General features: G+C 37.7%; 2 long non-coding RNA genes across 3 annotated transcripts in view; one reads left to right on the plus strand and one right to left on the minus strand.

Annotated features, from left to right (window-relative positions):
- Positions 1–7,714, plus strand: part of LOC146451097 (uncharacterized) — a 21,649-nt gene extending 13,935 nt beyond the window's left edge. The window contains exon 2 of one of the 2 annotated variants that reach the window (XR_014860106.1): positions 6,118–7,714. This is a non-coding gene — a long non-coding RNA (uncharacterized LOC146451097). The remainder of the gene's footprint in view (positions 1–6,117) is intronic. The other variant, XR_014860105.1, reaches the window with a different exon arrangement.
- On the minus strand, positions 3,822–9,460 carry LOC146451099 (uncharacterized). The gene is made up of 3 exons (XR_014860104.1): positions 9,123–9,460; positions 7,716–8,945; positions 3,822–3,913 (listed from the first exon to the last, which is right to left on the minus strand). It is a non-coding gene; the product is annotated as an uncharacterized LOC146451099 (long non-coding RNA).
- Between the last annotated feature and the right edge of the window lie 1,711 nt (positions 9,461–11,171).

Genomic DNA, 11,171 nt, shown 5'->3' on the forward strand with positions numbered 1-11,171 from the left:
TTCTGTGGCATATGGCATCACTATCTGGGGAAGCTGTAACAACATGGACTACTTTAAATCCCTGCAGGCACTACAATGTCGTGCTGGAAGGCTAATTTTTAATTTACCACATGGATACACCATCGGAAGTAGTTATGGAACACACACAATGGGACTCGATTTATGATCTGTATAAACTAAAGCCCCATTCACACCAACAAAACATGTTTAATTAAACAAGGCTTAACAAATTGAAAGTTGGTAACAGAAAGCTACACAATTGGCTTTGGCATAGGATTCAAGTAAACTTTAACTTATGCTTTCATTTGTGCTAAATCTGGTGTCGACAAAAATCCGAAATCAGCTTTCATGAAGGAAACAATTTTAAACTGTGTTTAACTAAACAGCTTTTAAGCGTGTTTAAGCCTTGGTGTGAATGGGGTATTAGTCTCGTTAAACTATTTTACAACATAGCGATAATATACTATCAACGATTTCAGATTTTGCTGTATGGCCCAACAGTCCGTATGACTTGAGAGGATATAAAAAGCCGCTGTCCCACGATTTCCCACCTATTTTATGAAAAATTATATTCGTTATAGAGGCGCTGTGTTATGGAATTTTGTCTCAGATTATTTTAAAGACTCTTGTAGTTTTACGAAATTTCACAGAAAGGTACAGTCTGATCCCAAATCTAGGGAATTCTGATTTACTAGTGCATAAAAATGACAAAAGTTCATTTTGCATTGTCACACTTTCACCTTAATTAACAAATAAAGAAGCCTCGACTGTGCTCTGTTCTGTTGTAAAGCACGCAGGAAGCGGCTAGAGCACGAAAGAAGTGTAGGGGAAAACACGAGACGTAGTCGAGTGTTTCTCCCTACTTCTTGAGTGCTCTAGCTGCTTCCTAAGTGCTTTGCAACAGAACAGAGCACAGCCGAGGCTTCTTTATTTGTTTTATGATAAAGAATTCTTTTATTTCCCCCCGCATTCACCCTCATTTTCAAAACCAACTTCATTTTCCGAACGAACAGATCTGGCGCCAGCGTGCATCTGTACTCTGATAAAGCACGCTAAAATAAGCCAATCACAATCCTTGTTGGAATGTTTCAAATGACTTGATTGGATGAACAACACGACAGCTGTCGGACATGTCAAAACAAGGCATCAAAGTTTACAAACTTTGCTCAGCTCGTTCAGTTCGAATGTAACGCCAGTAGCGTCAGCGCTTTTTCAGTTTTCCCTTTCAAAAATCAGGATGGAAAAGTAAAATGTTGATTGAAATAAGGTGGATTTGTGGCTCGTGAAAATCTGGACGTCATCAACATGGCAATTCGAAAACAAACTGCTTTAAAGCTTGCGGCCGGTAATAAATCAACTGCTGCGCTGTGTTTTGTGAATGAACAACAGTCGAATTAACGGGAGCAAGAGGAGTGTTCGAACTGTTGACACCGTTGGGAAAAGGGCTGCTGTGACTGCTGTGGCTTCCCACTCAATGCTCCAGAGAGGATATCTGAACAAGCTGTAAGTTGTTCACTCGAAGGGCGAGCGTTGTAATTCCTGAGGCTTGCTTCATTGCGGTGAGCGGAGGTGGCCATGATGCGGCGTGATAGAACTTGCACCAAAAATGTAAGGATCTTGTAAGCTTATATATTTGTGTATTCGTAAGCTAATTAAATTTTCAGTTCTCTCAATTTTTTGTTTGATCTTTTTGTACGAGAATATAGCTAACGAGCGTTTAGGGGACCTTTTAACACTTGTTTAAGCTTATGACATTTTTACACCTTTCGTTCTAAAACTTGAGCTGTCCATTTAATGCTATCTTTGGTGTTTATCGTCTCTGCCTTCGATGTAATTTCGACCATTTCGTCGGTTGACATGTTTGCAAATCTCTGTTTGTTTATATTTCTACTTGGCTCTGTGTTTTAGTCGCTAACTTCTTCGGAAACCTCACTTTCAATCACCGTGTTATTTGTACTGGTTTTTTTTTTTTTTTACCTTATATGCGCACAGGATGGTCTATGTCCAGCTCGTTTACGTTTTCTAGGTTATAAAAGACGTCTAAGTCGAAAAATTATAATAATAATAATAATAATAATAATAATAATAATAATAATAATAATAATAATAATAATAATAATAATAATAAATATATAAAACCGAGAGAGAAGTCCGGGAATTTCACAAACGGCTTGATGGCGTGACACCGCTGCTCCGTGCATCTGTACTCTGATAAAGCACGCTGTTTCAACCAATCAGTGCGCGCGTTATATCGAAATTTTATTATAAAGTCTTATTATCCATATGCATTCGATGTATTTTATGCAGTTCTTTTTGTAGGTTAATGAGGTTAGGTTGCTTGCTTGCTTGCTTGCTTGCTTGCTTGCTTACTTACTTACTCACTTACGAAGCTTCTCTTCTCGTGTTAAAAAATATTTCACTAATTGGCTGCGCTCACTCGTGAAATATTTTTCAACACTCGAAGAGAAATTTCGTATCTCCACGCCGTCATGTACTATTCTCTATATATCAAACCGATATTTAGACTCAGTGTGGTTAAAATCTGACCGTCGCAACCTGAACTTAGGCGAGAGCTTAAGATTTGTAAAACTAATTTTCCATGTTTCCTTGGAGAGAAAGTGGATTCTATCGAAATATCAGTTTCATTGGCAACCAGAATACATATTAACACAAAAGACCTATTTAGCAAGGTCGAGAAAATCTTCATAATTATTTTCTCGAAAATCCTTCAGTCCGCTTCATTTTGAATTAATGGTATTTTCTAGCTACTTATATTGCTTCGTTTCAGCAGTAGCACGTTGCTTAGCCTGCGTAGCAGTCGTTTCCGTTTCCTTCAAGCCAAGCGGGGTAAGCGCGGGAGGGCATTGGGATAAAAAGGAGCAAAAAAGTAGGAGCGGGGGGAGGGGCGGGAAGGAAAGGAAACGCCTGCCGCGGGGCCCAGACATTTTACCGAACGCCCCCAAATGGCTTCGCTCCCTTGGGGCCTACACTGTCACCTCAAATGTCACATGAGAACCAATCAGCGAAAACAGAATCGCGGCGGGCAACTTGGGGCCTACACTGTCACCTCAAATGTCACATGAGAACCAATCAGCGAAAACAGAATCGCGGCGGGCAACTTGTTTACTTCAAGTTGCAGTACAGTCGACTCCCGATAACTCGAACCTTCAAGGGAAATTGAAAAAGGTTCGAGTTATCGAGGGTGAAATTATGAAGAAAATTACCTGAAAGGAAAGGAAAATTGGTTCGAGTTAGCGCGAGGTTCGAGTTATCGGTAGTCGACTGTATTTTAGAAGATTTTCTCGAACTTTACGTACGTCGCTCAAGCGTAGATAAGATTACCCAAGACAAATTTTACTAATGTTTTAGAATATCAACTCATTTGCTGGAATTACAGACAGAATGAGCTTGTCCCACATGGCTAAATACTTCCTCGCGTTTCCAGGATAAAATTAATTGTATTTCGCGTAGCGTGAAATAAAACAAGCTTTCAGATTGTCGTGTCTTTGAGACCGCCGACAACCAGAACAAATTTTCTTAAATTTTTAAAAATTCCGGCGGGATTTCGAAAAACGAATGACACCATGTTTGTTGAGACGATAATACCTACCAACAAACCAAAGCGCAATGAAAACTATATCGAACTATATTTTGATTTTGATAAACGGTTAACCTTAACCGGATGTCGTTTTAGTCTGAGTTTGATTGACAGACGATTGACCAATGGTAATACATCATTGCCTCCCGTTCACTGGCGAACGGCGTTCGGTAAAATGTCTGGGCTCAGCGGCAGGCGTTTCCTTTCCTTCCCCGCTCCTCCCCCCCGCTCCTACTTTTTTGCTCCTTTTTTCCCAATGCCCTCGCGCGCTTGCCCCGCTTGGCTTGAAGGAAACGGAAACGACTGCTACGCAGGCTACACGTTGCTAATATTACAAGAAGAAGTGGAGTTTTGTGGTTACAAACCTCTGAATATTTCAGTTCCAGATTTTCGAGCTCATAATCGTGACTCATAAAGCAGAATTTCGGATTTTCAACATTCATAGCTATCACTGAACCTCAGACTGAATTGCATTGAAGCAGTAAATACATACCAATTACAGCCGGTGGTAGAGGCTTGCGATCAATCGATCGATAGGAACGTAGTATTAAAACAACATTTTGAACGTTAGATCAGTCCGTGGTTGTAAAGAAGCGATAACTGGACAACTTACTGAATATACCGATTTTCTGCCTTTTTGTACTAAAATTTGTCAATCCTTGTGACCCGCACAATACAAAGGTTTTTTACAATTGCGTTCCAAGCAATAATTCGCCCCGGCATGCTTTGCGGACCGTGTGCAACCACCACTGTTTCAGATTTTTATCAGAAACAACATTTTACTGAGGCTCCGTCCACACTAATAAGAGGCCTACTCTGGCACCTAAGGTCGCCGTAACTTTGTGCTACTTAGCTTGGGTGACTTAAGGCGATTTATAAGCAAAGCATAAAATTGAAGTGATTTTAATGGAACACATAGCGTGCCTTATGGAGTGTTTTCATTTACGTGACTACCATCCATATTGGTTTACTGAAACAAAAGAAAATATTTGCATAATAATAGAGTTCAATTCCCAGAGGTTTGGTTTGGGACACCAACATGGCTGCCGTTTCTTTGTTTTGGGACACCAACATGGCCACCGTGACGTCATGTGAAAACACTCTATATTAATGAATAAAAGCTATCTGTAGCTTGCAAATAAAATTACCATATTCTTTATATTTCTCAATCCTCAAAATATATACGAAAAGTAAACAGAGCATTAAATGACGTTAAATGATTTGTAGTTCGGACATCAAAGACAACATTTTCGTGTTTTTGATTTGCAAAACAATACATCAATAACGGACCGGTCAATCTACTATGACCTGTGATTGCTGTGAATATTGTACACCTAAAAATCAAATCAGAGATCAAACTGAGTAAGGAAAATAAATTGAGAAATTGTCACGAAACCACATTCAGCTAAAATTTGTTGGTTAACGTTCTATATTTTCCATAAAATATGGCCTTGAATAATGACAATCCATTAAACGCTTATTAAATTTGAAATCTGAAATATAAAGACTATGGTAATTTTATTCGCAAGCTACAGATAGCTTTTATTGATTAATATAAGGCACCCTTTGCGTTCCATTAAAATCGCTTCAATTTTATGCTTTGCTTATAACGCTCTACCAACTGAGCTCGTTCAAGCCTGATATTTTTCAGGCTTTCTTTTCGGAACTGCTTAAGTTGCGTATCAACTGCGAGGATCTTTCTTTCATCCGCAGTTTAAACTGATATGTTTCATATATTTACATTTATTTATTCCTTAATCAGTTTGACTTCTGGTTTGACCGTTAGGTGTACAAACTTCACATGTCAGATGCATGGTAGATTGACCATGATTCAGCAATGTAAATTTTCAGTCACGATTGATGCCATTTTGCGGCTAGTTGCGAGAACGAAAATGTTGGCTTTGACTCGACGAGTCACTAACGACACATCCAATTTACATATTCATGGTTCCATTTTAGGAAAAATAAAGCACCAAGAAATTTAAGCTGATTTCAGATTCCAGATTTTTTACTTATGCACTATTTCAATACTTTACTACAAAAAGAAATTACGATTCATCACAAAAGTAACATAAAGACAACATTAAATTACATAAATCATCACAGGTAAAATGTGCGCAGTGACCAAAGGAGCTTAGGCTTTCGAGTTGGTCACTGCCACGTGCAGCTGTGCAACTAACTGAATGAGGCTTCATGAGAATCTTTTTATTTACTTCCCTTACTTCGTTTGATCTGTCGTTTGATTGTTAGGTTCATAAATGTTCACGGGTCATGGTAGATTGACCAGCAAGAATGATGCCATATTGCTAATCACAGACACGAAAATATTTTCTTTGGCGCTCAAAAATGCAAATCATGCTGATTCATTGTTTTGTTTGTTTAGTTTTGTCGCATATATATATTTAAGGAGTGAGAAATTGGTATTTGGTAATTGTATTCGCAAACTACAGACAGCGTTCATTCAGCAAGACAAGCTCTGTGTTCCAGTATGACTTCTGTTTTCTTGCTTTTGATATCAGCAGTTGCTTTGGTTGGAATTTTCTCTAACATACGAATGCTGATTTTTGGCTGCCATAACATAAAGGCGAATCACACAATCCTTCGAAAACTCAGACCGTTCGTCGTTTGCCAATTTATTTACCAAGTCACAGTTCTTGTAATTACCAGCATTCAGGCCACGTGGAGAGGATTGGGCTATGTTGAACTTGAAGAATCGTACATGAATGTCTTCAATACGCTGGTGATGTCTTTGTTGATACTTCTTGGTTGCAACGTGATGGTAATTTATGTGATCATCTTATCACCTGCCCAGCCAGAGGCAAATAATCATCGACAGTTCCTTTCAAAGCTGTTATTGCTAGGAGCACTATTGTTAGGATTCACTGTATCAGTTGTTTTAATATGGCACGGTCACGAATTTCGACTTCAGGAAATCATCATCGCCAGTTTGGTAGAACTACTTTTGATAACATTGTTTGCACATTTTTCTGATTCAAGTATTCGTGCCCAGCTGGAGGAAATCAAAGGAACACTAGAATCAACTTCGCCTTGCAACGAGATAAAAGAAAATAAGGAAATAATTTTGATTGCATCTTTGGCAATGTTAAGCTGTGGAGGGATGATAGCTCTCGTTTCTCTACCTGGTACATTTAATGAAACATTGAGCAAAGAAAATGTATTTTACCTCTATGTTTTAGTAATTAACTCATTCAATGGGTGGATTATACCTCTTGGATTAATCTATTTCTCGAAATTAAGGTTAGAGGAAAGAAGTATAATGAAAGAGGCAGGCATAAGAGTTTGAGTTGCTTGATTTTTGGAAAATAGCTTCATTGTTAGCCAAACGTTTGGTTGAATACAACAGACCCATTCGGCTAACGCAAGGTTGTACCCAATTCAGATCCCCCGGGGTTAAGATTCTTTGTTTATTGCATTTGCATTATAATGTAGCATTCACATTTAAATGATATGGAAATACTTAGAACAAAACATTTTATGCCCAAATGATTTGAATTGGGTACAACATTGCGTTAGCCAAATGGGTCTATTTGAAGATCAATCAATGATTGTAACATTTTGATAAGTAATTCATACTACTGCAGTAAAAATAATTTAATTAGGAACAAAAAAGCAAGCAACGAAAAACTTCAGGCTTATGCTAAATCTGTAGTCGACAAAAATCCGAAATCAGCCTTTATGAAGAAAACAATTTTAACTGTGTTAAACTAAACAGCTTTTAAACGTGTTTAAGGCTTGGTGTGAATGGGGCACAAGTCTCGTTAAACTATTTTACAACACGATAGCGATAATATACCATCAACGATTTCAGATTTTGCCCTATGGCGCAACATTCCGTATGACTCTTGTAGTTTTAAGCAATTTCACAGAAAGGTACAATCTGATCCCACCGTTTAGTGAATTCAGATTTACTAGTGCATAAAAATTACAAAAGTTCATTTTGCATTGTCACACTTTTACCATATGCATTCGATGTATTTTATGCATTTCTTTTTGTAGGTTAATTAGGTAATAGTTACACACGACCCCTCAATCATGTGATGCTTTTATTCTCATCGTGTTTTTAAAAATTTAAAAATAAAGGATCTTACTTACTTACTCACTCACTCACTCACTCACTCACTCACTCACTCACTCACTCACTCACTCACTCACTAACTCACTCACTCACTCACTCACTAACTCACTCACTCACTCACTCACTCACTCACTCACTCACTCACTCACTCACTCACTCACTCACTCACTCACTCACTCACTCACTCACTCACACACTCACTCACTCACTCACTTACTAACTTACTTACGAAGCTTCTCTTCTCGTGTTAAAAAATATTTCACTCGTTGGCTGCGCTCACTCGTGCAATATTTTTTAACACTCGAAGAGAAATTTCGTATCTCCACGCCGTCATGTAATATTCTCTATTTATCAAACCGATATTTAGACTCAGTGTGGTTAAAATCTGACTGTCACAACCTGAAATTCGGCGAGAGCTTAAGATTTGTAAAACTAATTTTCCATGTTTCCTTGGAAAGAAAGTGGATTCTAGCGAAATTTCAGTTTCATTGGCAATCAGAATACAGATTAACACAAACTACCTATTCAGCAAGGTCGAGAAAATCTTCATAATTATTTTCTCGAAAATCCTTCAGTCCGCTTCATTTTGAATTAATGGTATTTTCTAGCTACTTATATTGCTTCGTTTCAGCAGTGGCACGTTGCTAATATTACAGGAAGAAGTGGAGTTTTGTGGTTACAAACCTCTAAATATTTCAGTTCCAGAATTTCGAGCTCATAATCGTGAATCATAAAGCAGAATTTCGGATTTTAAACGTTCATAGCTATCACTTAACCTCAGACTGAATTGTATTGAAGCAGTAAATACATAGCAATTGCAGCCGGTGGCTTGCGAGCAATCGATCGATAGGAACGCAGTATTAAAACAACATTTTGAACGTTAGATCAGTCCGTGGTTGTAAACAAGCGATAACTGGACAAAGGTAATCGAACAAATTACTAAATATACCGATTTTCTGCCTTTTTGTACTAAAATTTGTCAATCCTTGTGACCCGCACAATACAAAGGTTTTTTACAATTGCGTTCCAAGCAACAATTCGCCCCGGCATGCTTTGCGGACCGTGTGCAACCACCACTGTTTCAGATTTTTATCAAAAACAACATTTTACTGAGGCTCCGTCCACACTAATAAGAGGCCTACTCTGGCACCTAAGGTCGCCGTAACTTTGTGCTACTTAGCTTGGGTGACTTAAGGCGATTTATAAGCAAAGCATAAAATTGAAGTGATTTTAATGGAACACATAGCGTGCCTTATGGAGTGTTTTCATTTACGTGACTACCATCCATATTGGTTTACTGAAACAAAAGAAAATATTTGCATAATAATAGAGTTCAATTCCTAGAGGTTTGGTTTGGGACACCAACATGGCTGCCGTTCCTTTGTTTTGAGACACCAACATGGCCGCCGTGACGTCATGTGAAAACACTCTATATTAATGAATAAAAGCTATCTGTAGCTTGCAAATAAAATTACCATATTCTTTATATTTCTCAATCCTCAAAATATATACGAAAAGTAAACAGAGCATTAAATGACGTTAAATGATTTGTAGTTCGGACATCAAAGACAACATTTTCGTGTTTTTGATTTGCAAAACAATACATCAATAACGGACCGGTCAATCTACTATGACCTGTGATTGCTGTGAATATTGTACACCTAAAAATCAAATCAGAGATCAAACTGAGTAAGGAAAATAAATTGAGAAATTGTCACGAAACCACATTCAGCTAAAATTTGTTGGTTAACGTTCTATATTTTCCATAAAATATGGCCATGAATAATGACAATCCATTAAACGCTTATTAAATTTGAAATCTGAAATATAAAGACTATGGTAATTTTATTCGCAAGCTACAGATAGCTTTTATTGATTAATATAAGGCACCCTTTGCGTTCCATTAAAATCGCTTCAATTTTATGCTTTGCTTATAACGCTCTACCAACTGAGCTCGTTCAAGCCTGATATTTTTCAGGCTTTCTTTTCGGAACTGCTTAACGCAACTGCGAGGATCTTTCTTCTATTTGATCTTTCATCCGTAGTTCAAATATATGTTTTATATATTTACATTTATTTATATATTCTTCACGGGTATATTACGAACTCACAATATGACCAGCTCCCAGTTGATCGATAGCTCAGTGGGTATTGCACTGCACCGGCGTCGCAGAGGTCATGAGTTCGAATCCCGTTCAAGCCTTAATTTTTTTTTTCAGGCTTTCTTTTTGCAACTGCTTAAGTTGCGTAGCAACTGCGAAGATCTTTCTTCTATTTGATCTTTCATCTGCAGTTCAAATATATGTTTCATATATTTACATTTATTTATTCCTCATTCAGTTTGACTTCTGGTTTGATCGTTAGGTGAACAAACACAGCTTCACATGTCAGATGCATGGTAGATTGACCATGATTCAGCAACGTAAATTTTCAGTCACGAATGATGCCATTTTGCTAGTTGCGGGAACGAAAATGTTGGCTTTGACTCGACGAGTCACTAACGACATATCGAATAATGTAAGTCGTAACATATTCATGGTTCCATTTTAGGGAAAATAAAGCACCAAGAAATTTAAGCTGATTTCAGATTTCAGATTTTTTATTTATGCACTATTTCAATAGTTTACTACAAAAAGAAATTTCAATTCATCACAAAAGTAACATAAAGACAACATTAAATAACATAAATCATCAAAGGTAAAATGTGCACCGTGACCAAAGGAGCTGTGCAACTAACTGAATGTTTTTTCATGATAATCTTTTCATTTACTTCCCTTACTACGTTTGATCTCTCGTTTGATTGTTAGGTTCACAAATTTCCACAGGTCATGGAAGATTGACCGGCAAGAATGATGCCATATAGCTAACCACAGAGACGAAAATATATTATTTAGCGCTAAAAAATGCAAATCATGCTGATTCATTGTTTTCTTTGTTCAGTGAGGAGTGAGAAATACAAAAGCTATGGTAATTTTATTCGAAAACTACAGATAGCATTCATTTGGTAACACACGCTCTGTGTTCCAGCATGACTTCTGTTTTCTTGCTTTTGATATCAGCAGTTGCTTTGGTTGGAATTTTCTCTAACATACGAATGCTGATTTTTGGCTGCCTTAACATAAAGGCGAATCACACAACCCTTCGAAAACTCAGACCGTTCGTTGTTTGCCAATTTATTTATCAAGTCACAGTTCTTGTAATTACCACCATTCAGGCCGCGTGGAGAGTATTGGGCTATGTTGAACTCGAAGAATCGTACATGTATGTCTTCAATACGCTGGTGATGTCTTTGTTGATACTTCTTGGTTGCAACGTGATGGTAATTTATGTGATCATCTTATCACCTGACCAGCCAGAGGCGAGTAATCACCGACAGTTCCTTTCGAGGCTGTTATTACTAGCAGCACTATTGTTAGGATTCACTGCATCAGTTGTTTTAATATGGCACGGTCACGAATTTCGACTTCAGGAAATCAT

The sequence above is a fragment of the Pavona decussata genome, unplaced genomic scaffold, assembly GCF_977016875.1.
Source record: "Pavona decussata unplaced genomic scaffold, jaPavDecu1.1 SCAFFOLD_401, whole genome shotgun sequence".
NCBI lineage: Eukaryota > Metazoa > Cnidaria > Anthozoa > Scleractinia > Agariciidae > Pavona > Pavona decussata.